Genomic DNA, 10,566 nt, shown 5'->3' with positions numbered 1-10,566 from the left:
GAAACTTGGCAACATTTCTCGCAAGAATGAAATGCCACTCAACAATATTTTGGTGGTTGAAATCTTTGATGTTTGGGGAATAGATTTCATGGGGCCATTTCCCAAGTCTCATGAGAATGAATATATACTAGTGGCAGTAGACTACGTGTCCAAGTGGGTTGAAGCTGTGGCAAGCCCAACCAACAAAAGTGAGGTGGTAATCCGGTTACTTCAAGGTGTAATATTTCCAAGATATGGCACTCCACGTGCTATAATCAGTGATGAAGGGAAGCATTTTCTGAACAGGAGTGTGTCTACACTTCTTGCCAAGTACAATATCACGCATAAGATTGCCACTGCTTATCATCCTCAAACCAGTGGACAAGCATAGATTTCTAATCGAGAAATTAAACGAATTTTGGAGAAGACTGTGAATATCAAAAGAACTGATTGGAGTATAAAATTGAATGATGCTCTTTGGGCATATCGCACTGCATATAAAACTCCAATTGGCATGTCTCCGTATCGTTTGATTTTCGGCAAGGCTTGTCATCTTCCTGTAGAGCTCGAGCATAAGGCATTCTGGGCAATAAAAAGGTTGAATTTTGATTACGATGCAGCTGGTGAGAAGATGAAACTGCAGCTCAATGAACTTGCCGAGCTACGTGACGAGGCATACGAAAATGCGAGGATTTATAAGGAAAAGACAAAAAGATATCATGATCAGCGCATCACAATGAAAGAATTTTTTCCTGGTCAAAAGGTACTTTTGTTTAACTCTCATCTAAAACTTTTTCCAGGGAAGTTACGTTCAAGATGGTATGGCCCATTTCAAGTTGTTCGAGCATATCCCCATGGAGCTGTTGACATTAAAAACTTGGAGACGGGAAATGAATTCAAGGTTAACGGTCATCGCCTCAAACCTTATTTGGAAGTTAATTATGACACAACAGTGTCCAGCATTACTCTCCAAGACCCAGGTAATAGAGTGTTGGGAACACTTCGTCTTGCCCAGACGATAAATACAGCGCTTATGGGAGGCAACCCATATTTCTGTCTTATTTTTGTTTTTATTTTATTTTAATTTAATATTATTATTATTTATTTGAAAAACAAAAGTATTTTGGTCTTCATCGAGCGTTGAACTGAACAGCGGAGCATGATGGTAAATAGACTGGTGATGTGAGAGGCACCCCAAATTTCTTCCATACTTGTAGTACGTTTTTCTTTATTATTCTCGATTCATCGAAATCTCAAATCAATTTTTTTATTTGGAGTGTGTCTTTTTTCTCTCTCTAGCAAAGATCAGAAAATATGCCGAGACGCCCACGCACCATCTTATCAAAATCCCAGTCCAGGTTTGCATTATTCAACGAAGCTGAAATCATTCCTGAGTGTAGAATTGATGAAAAGATACAGCGAAACGTCATCAACAGATGGGCGATGCACTACCTGAGGGAGCATTCCTTGTTGTTTCTCGTAGATCCAGATCTAGAAGATAATTTACTAATGTATCCTTAAATCATTCGTTCTTTCTATCACACTCTCATCGAGCTACCACGAAGTGAGCGGACTGGGAATCAACCTGTTTACCAGGTTGTTATAGCTGGTGTGACTGCTTACCAGGTTGGGAAGATCTATCTGGCCATAATTTTCACAGCCAAATCTTTCGTCGAGAAGAAGCCAACAAAGGCAGGAAAGTTATTTTTCCCACGGCTTATCACAAGGTTGCTTTCGTACAAAAGCATTCGACCTCCTTTGTCTCAGGCATCTTCGGGATATCAGGTCACCATGCTGGAAAAAAAGACATGGCGTCAAAGCATTAACCATTTAAAAACATCTTCTTCTAGAAAGAAGCAGCCCCAGGAAGAACCCTTAACATCACCACCTGAAGAGTCCTCCTCAGCAGTTGCAGTGTCTCAACAACCAACAAAAGTGAGTGTAGCGATAGCCCGACTCGAGATGGGGCTACAAACATTAGAGGCTGGACAACAGAGGCTGGAGCACATGTTGACCGTGCTCATGGATATGATACTGCATTGAAAACATAGCAATCCAATGGTCCAAATTTTTTGCATCAGGTTGTATTTCTCTGAACCACAGTTTAGCATATTTAATTTTCATATGTAGTTTTTTTTTTTCTTTTCCCATTGAGGACAATGCGAAATTTTAAGTGGGGGAGGAAATGATTGTTAGATATAAAATAAAAAAAAATGTAGCTAGAGGAGGCAAGTGCTGTGCTACCTTAGGTGCAAGCTTGAAACACTTGTAGTTGATCTCTTGGAGGGATGCCAACTCAACCAGCTAAGTAATTAGTAGTTTGTCGAGGAAACAACCACCGATAAGGTATTTGGGAGTCCTAAGCATGGACTGGACGAAATGTCCATAATTGTAAAGCCCCAAAGTGGAGATACAAAGGACTGTTGACCTTGGCTTGGGTTCCATTGAGCTGACCAGAAACTCTTAGAGAATGACAACCTATTGTAAGGCCTTGTTAGCCTTTTACCCTTTGCTACGGGGTACATCTCTTTAGTTAGGTTGATAGCAACCTAGCATCCAGTCCCAAGGATCCTGGTGTTGAGACAAATTCCGTTTGTTTGCGGTGCTTTGAGAATATTGAGTCTTAGAACCGTTTGTTGTTAAATGTTTATTCCGTTTAGTTATTTGAAATATATATATATATATATATATATATATTGTTTGTGATTTGGAAGTTATGATTTTATCGTATTTCTGAATTGGTCTAAATATCTCTGAAGTATGGATAATAATTTGAGTTGAAAACTCATAATCACTTGTGGATTATTCTGACTTTAGTTTTGTCTCACCTATTCTATTTAATAATTGGATCAATTGCACAGAATTACGTATTTGTGGGGTATGATATTTGAGATTAATTATGAATATTGTGATTTTCTAGAGTTGATTTGGATTTCTTTGAATATTTATATCTTGGGATATATATATAAAAAAAAGTAATTATAAATAGCAGGCGTGTCTATGAGTTTCTCTGCTGAGTAACCGGGCCTTTTGCCTCAGTAAGCAGTGAGTGTTCGCGTAAAAAGGTAGAAAAATCAAGACATCAACATATGTGACAAGCGAAGTTTTGTAGCCTTTTTGACTCAAGTTATTAAACTCGTTGGGGTGTCTTTACACCTAATGCCCTGAGCTAACTGGATTGGGAGTCATTGGTTGAACGCTTGTTACAAGGGTCAATTAGAAAGCTTAATAAAACTGAGCATTGCACAAGTCACATAAAAAATATATATATTATTGCTAAAAAAAAAAAATCCCTTGATATTAACTATTCATTGAGTCTGATGATTCTTGTGATATTGCAGTGTTTGTGTTAAGCTTAAATTAAAGCCACATATTTATGTTAAATTCGCTACGCACTACACCTCACGCTAAGAAAGAATGGGTGGTATGAAATTTAGTCAGAATGATTTGTTCTAGTGATAGTGGTTGATGGATTCTTGAATATATTCATATTATCGAGATACTTGGATTATTTACAGTTTTTGCATGAATTTTCCGAACGCTTGAATTACTAGGGACTAGCAATAAGCTGGTTGAGGGTTGTGATAAATGTATAAAAGTCTATATATAAACAGTGTTATAGGTAGATATATACATATATAAGTCTATATATATAGTTGTATATATATGTGTGTGTGTCTGTGTGGTACGAAAGTCAAAGTAATAGTTATATATATAGATATATATGTATGTGTGTATATATATATATGCAAAAGTCCAACGTAATAGTTATACGTATAGATATATATGTATATGTATATAAGTGTTTGACATTAATAAATGATCTTTGTATTGATATTTCATGTATGCAACCCAACTTTCCTCTAAAGTCTTCAAAATACGACATTCGTGAAGCTTATCAGTAACTTTTCACTTCTATAAAAGGACCAGACACTGAGACAAAAAGAGAGGAGTCTCTCTGGAGAAAGCAAAGAGCAAGAGAAGAAAAAATATCAGAGAGTGAGCTAGAATCATAGAGAGAGTTCTGGAGTTTCATTTTCTTTTTTACAGCAATTCTATCACATATTCTTTCTAGAATTTTGTGAGATAAATTGCTGCTTGTGTAACCTAGTATGAGGAACTAATCCTCTTACTAGGGTGATGATGGATCCACTCTATTATGTTTAAATAAATTTGGTTTGATTAATTGTTAGTTTATTTATGCTATGTCAAGTGTTAACTAGATATTCTTTATTGATAATTAAATCCTGATGCTTAGCTATCATCTAGGGTTGATTACCATGATACAACTTGAGACATATGCCCATGTCCAATTTGAGACCAGCTTCTTGCAGTTGACACCGGAGTTACTTAGACATAAATGCCATATGCTAGGATCTCTGTGATCGCTACATAAGTTACCATAGGTCCTAATGCATTTTTTATTGTCCTAGCCAATCCATATGCCCATGGATGGTTGCAGTTGAGAATAGACGTGGTAAGTCAGATGCCCATGACTATTACATAAATTAGGGGACTTGATCTTTGACATGCATGAATGAAATGAGAATTATTGACTAAATAATTTTAAATACAATAGAGTTGGTGAAATCGGATCCCTAGTGTTTGTCTAGTTGTGTTAATCTTTATGCATTTTGTTTCTACTGATAATTACGAAGAGTTGGAATTGCATATATTTAACATTCAGTCCTTGTGGGAATGACACTCGTATTTACTACTTCTATACTACAATTGATTCGTGCACTTGCGAGTATAATTTGGGTTTGAAATCGCTATATTTTTAGTAGGTCTTAAATTTCATAACAGTATGCTTTGTTTATCTTCCAATTTACTTCTACCTGTGACATCAATTAAAAGAAGAATCACAGTTATAGCATTCAAAACACGATATCAATTACGAAATTTTGCAAACAAAAATTCCCTGGCGCAAAACAACTATATACCTCCTCATCTTCCATGTAGATGGAAGAGGATGGGTCACTTTTTGACATCTTTTCTTGCCCTTGCTTTAATCTTGGTAGCATGTCTGCATTCACAATAAACAAGTCCATAAAGGTTTCCATAAAGAAAATACAGAATTCACAATGGATTTTCAACAAATTAGCATGAAGTATTGAACCATACGATGGGATAAGATTATAAGCTTGTTTTTTTCTCTTTATGTCATCACAGTACTCTCTTGCAAGTTGCAAGTACATTAACTTTTCTTTGATCCATGCCCAACTGGCATATATCAGCCTGTAGGTCAAATCAATTCGATGATGAGTACACTATAACAACAGCGGATATATACTACAAAAGCACATAAAAAAGAACATAAAAGACTAAAATGCATTCACGGGCTATATATAATGGGCAACATAGAATTTCGTCCATTGCAAGTGGTCAATCAATTTTCCTGCAAAGCCTTCAATAGTTTCATAACGAAGTCACAGACGGTACCATTACATGATTGACTTGGGAAACAATGAATATCTTGTATTTTCTCCATGCCGTCTAACCAATATAAATGTAAATTCGGGATTAGCATGATATGCCCATATTTATGCAAGGTGCAATCTAGAGGTAACAAGTTCAATTCTTGAAAATAGTCTATGCACATATTATGTGGGGATAAGGTCCACCGACATCTTGCTTGTCTCCGGCCCCTCCCACTATGGGACCCTTATGTATGGAAGTTGTTCAATCCCAATAGCCAGAGTAAATAAAAGACCAATGAAAAGCAATAAGTCACACAAACAAATTCTCAAACACGACCTCCAATCTTATTCTGAATTTTTCACATAAAAAACATCCAAGACATCAAGAGCTCTTCTTTTGATAGAAGGTAGCAATCTCCTTTGCATTGTGATGGTTCTGTCATGGGTATATTATGGTATCTTGATCTCTGTAGCTACCTAAGTTAGCTCATTTGCTTCTGTATTGAATCTCCTTGGAACATAAGATACAATTGCATCATCAAAATCTTTCAGAAGTTGCTTGGCCGCCATGTAGTAAGGTGCAAGATCTGGACTTTGACATTTGTAGGTGCCTCCCAAGTGATGATCACTAGTTGGGAATCTCCAATGACTTCAATAGTTTGCTTGCCTAGTTCTCTGATGACCTCCAACCCAATAATGACTGCTTCATATTATGTCTGTTTGTTGGTACAATCAAAATCAAACTGAAATGATAAGAAAGTCTTCTGGCCTCTAGGGGATATGATGGTGATACCGCACCTAGATACAAAGTCTATTCTGGAAGCATCAAATAGAAGTGTCCAAGGAGTATATGATATAGAGAATGTCCTTAACTTTGGAGACTCTATTTTCTTCAATGTCTAGACAAGTATGATCAGCAAGAAAGTCTGCAAGCGTTTGTCCTTTTACCGCCTTCTGAGGTATATACTGGAAAGAGAATTCCATCAAAGTGATAGACCATTTACCAATTCAGTCTCTGATGATCGGTCTGGACAATAAGTATTTGATGAGGTCAATTTTGCACATGAGTAAAACTATCACTAGCAGCATATAATGTATGAGCTTAGTGGCTGCGAAGAAAATACTCAGGCAAAGTTTCTCAATATGAGAGTATCTCTGTTCTGTAGGAGATAAAAGCCTGTTGAGATAATAGATCGCCTGATCTCTACCACTTTCTTTGTCTTGAGCTAAAAGGCATCCAATAGATCCTTCGGGTCGCTGATATGTAGAGCTTCAATACTTTCTTGGGTACAAGAGGAGTAAGGATAAGAGGTCGTGCTAGATATTTCTTGATATTCTGGAAGGCTTGCTGATGGCTCTCCTCGTAAATGAATCCTTGTTCTTGCTTTAATTTTAGAAGTTCAGAGAATATCTGAACTTTCCCAACAAGATTGGAAATGAATCTTCTAAAAAAATTTATCTGGCCCAGGAATCTTTGAAGTTCCTTCTTGTTTTCAGGAGGTTGTGTTTCAAGAACGGCTCTGGCTTTGTTCTTGTCAACCTCAATGCTTCTTTGATGAACTAGAAACCCTAAGAAATTTCTCGCTCAAACTCCAAAGGCACACTTCAAAGGATTCCATGAAATGTCCCAACTATCATGAAAGATGGAATTCATGGCTCTTTGATATGTAGCTCCTACAATCTTCAGATCGAATGACAAAACTACCCATTCAAAAGCTCTAAAAGCATCTGGGCACCAAGAAGCTGTTTTGGGTGTATCTTCTGTTGCGATGAAGATCTAGTTGTATCTTGAATGTCTATTCATGAAGGATAGGACTTGGTGTTTGGCTGCTCGGTCCTCCAATATATCTACCATAATAAGCATAGGGTACTCGTTCTTTAGCGTAGCAAGATTCAGATTTTGAAAGTCCATACAAACTCTGATTTTTCTATTCTTCTTCACTACAGAGATAATGTTAGCCAATCATTCCATGTACCTTACAGTTTTGATGAACCCAACTTTGAGAAGTCTCTCTAGCTCATTTTTTACCACTAATACCACTTCGTTTGACATCCTTCTAAGAGTCTACTTGTGTGGTTTGTAGCCTTCCTTGATTGGTAACCTATGTTCTACAAGTTCTTTAGAAAGGTTTTGTATCTCCTTGTATTCCCATGCAAAACAATCCTGAAACTCTTTAAGTAGTTAAATCATTTCCTCTCTGATGTTTGGGGGCAGGAGTTGACTGATGAATAGCGGTCTTGGAGATTCTTCTGTTCCAAAATTAATTTCGTCTAGAGGATTTTGAACGCCTTTTTTTTTCCTTTCGTCTAGCTTTGCTTAGGTGCTTCAAGTTCTTCAATCTAGACGACATAATATTATAGTTGGTCTTCTTCAAAGAACAATTATGTTGCGTTGACAAGGGAGTTCGCTTGGAACAAACTTTACATACTTTTTTTGCTAAATAGAAGGTAAACTTCTACATGGTGACCTTCAAGGCTTGAGCCCGCTCAACTTTTGTTGGGTGTCTCGACAACAATGATTTCTTGAATGATAGGGGTAATCGGCCTTCAAATTCTTGTTATTAGAGGGCCAAAAACCTTATTGTAGAGAGATTTTACCTCTTCCAATAACGAATCCTTGCTAAAGGTAACTAATTTGGGTGTGTCGTGTTTGTCTAAGTCTGTTACTTTGAAATTGCCAATGTCTTCATCATAAAGCCAAGCTACTACACAGTTTGCAGATGCCAAAAATGGATTCTTGTCTGCTCTGATCACTTCTATGTCATTTTCGTTCCAGAATACCACACACTGGTGTAGAAAGGATGGAATCGCCATACATAAATGTATCTAGTCTCTTCCCAATAGAAAATTATATGAAGAACGTGAATTTATCACAAATAATGGAATGATCATGGTCTTATTGCCAATGGTGAGGTTTACAACTAAAATGCCTTGGGTTGTAGATATACCTCCTACAAAGTTTTGTTGGTTGCTAAAACTGATTTTAGACACGCAGCGGAAGCTTTCTAGGATCGTCTTAGCATAGGCACAAATCAAAATTTTAACGAATGACGCCATACAACCCATATGTATCCCACGACCCAAGTATGTTTGTCTACATGCTTCTAAAAATTTATTTTGTTGCAAATAATATTTTAACATGACATACAAACATATCAGATCTAGTTTTAATCTTAGTAAATAATCCTAGCATGCTTCTAGGTTTATATACATACAAAATTAATTCTAGATCTAATCACACAATCATGGCATCAAGGGGGTTTTAGGAAATAACCAACCTCTTCAATATCGAGGTCCTTAGCTTTCTTCTTTTCTTGAATGCACGAACCACCGTCTTGATCTCTACCAACTTGGAACGCCAACGTCATGTCCTTGGTATTCCCCTTAATCTCCTTGGGAACGAGCAAAGTAAAAATAACCGATTGGTGGTGAATCAAAAGAACACACGACAACCCTTGAGATTCAATACACGGCCACACTATCAAATCTCTCCTTTTTTCTTTTTTGCTTTTTGATTCGGCAAGTAAATGAGATTGAATAGCCACCGTGACCTATGCATAAGTGTTGTATTTATATGATAAAAATAAGTCTCAATTAGGTTTCCCTTTCCAATTCTATTGGAACTAGGAAAGAGCAAAACTCTGTTCCACTAACTTCGGTATTCCAATTCTATTGGAAGTAAAACAAATTTAAAGAAACGGCGATGCCGTATTCCTTTGTAAGCGGCACCGATTGGACTTTGCTTTTAGGGCCGACCATGCTTTGTACTTGGCTCATAATGAACCCTCAAGATTTATCAAATCTCGTTGGACCTCTAGGTTTCCCTTAGACCCAATCCTTCAAGAATTCGAGACTCAAATATTATGTGTCCTTGTTCCATTCTTGACTTTAATTTTGATTATGTAAAATATTTATTTTACATTCTAAATCAAAATTCTGAGACTTATTATTTCTTCATATATACACTAACAAGAATTTTGTATATCTTAACAAAAATTATTTTATCATAGGGTTATGTTTGGAAAATCAAAACCCAATAAAATTATATCTATTTGTTATACAAATTCTATTATTGTAAATATCACAATAATCGTTGCGATATGATGAATTTTGCCAATCTTCATTTAATAGGACGAGAGACTAAAATGAGGCTACCACGGGGACTCCGCAAGACATACAAATCTAGGCTCTCGAAATATTATTCTTTACCGCCAAGCCCTATGACTAAGAATAATATTTCAATCCAATGTTTGTCTGACACCACCTGAACTATGAATGAACTCCCAAAGATGTACGATTCTTACATCAACACTTTTCTTATTTAGAAACTTGTCTCTGACCTGTGAGATGTGTACTAATATATCCTCTATGCAACACACGGTAAGTTGGAGTAAGAGTTTGTGTACTATCAAACACTCCAAAGTCCATATTTCCCCTGAGCTCTCGGTTCCTTTGTATCTATTCACTAAGAGTATCAAATTGACCCGTCGATCAATCCGAATACCAACGCTCGATCCATAAGGATCACTGTGCACAGTTTCGGGGTAGATTAATTTGAACCTCTCAGGTGGGTGCTTACACTTCCGTGACCCGAAAGTACATGAATGACTATATTGTAGGTGTGCTCCCACACCCTAGTGACATACATCCAGTCCATCGAATATATTGACAATAGTGCGTGTCTCACTCATTGATGAATCAAAACGCAGACGCTATACGTGTGAAAACATTGACCAACTCAAGCTTAAGAGATATCGTACTCCCACAACTATAGGATGAACAACTCATTGATAATACTTTTCTGGTTGTTCTTTCCTATGTAAGTCCGTCAATGTATGTTGCCTTACATACACTAGTGCACCAATCCTAGAATCGTCTTGAGTAGTCAAGACAAACCACTCCCCTATTTGGAGATGTCCGTGCACTACAACCTACATTAACAAAGTGCCTAGCTCTGTTAATCTGGTTGTGACTAATTTCTTTTGGATGTAATAGTGAATCTTGTGTCTATCTATACTCACACATAATGTGTATCTGAGTATCCAAGATTACTATAAATAACATCCCTAGATATTGATAGAATGTTCATACATAAATGAAATATTAAATAAAACATTTAAAACACAAATGCAACATTAAAATGTTTATCCATAAATTTCAGAACTGT

Source organism: Tripterygium wilfordii, chromosome 14 (assembly GCF_013401445.1).
Source record: "Tripterygium wilfordii isolate XIE 37 chromosome 14, ASM1340144v1, whole genome shotgun sequence".
In the NCBI taxonomy this organism is placed as follows: Eukaryota; Viridiplantae; Streptophyta; class Magnoliopsida; order Celastrales; family Celastraceae; genus Tripterygium; species Tripterygium wilfordii.
The sequence above is the reverse complement of the archived record's forward strand: the minus strand, read 5'-3'. Positions refer to the sequence as shown.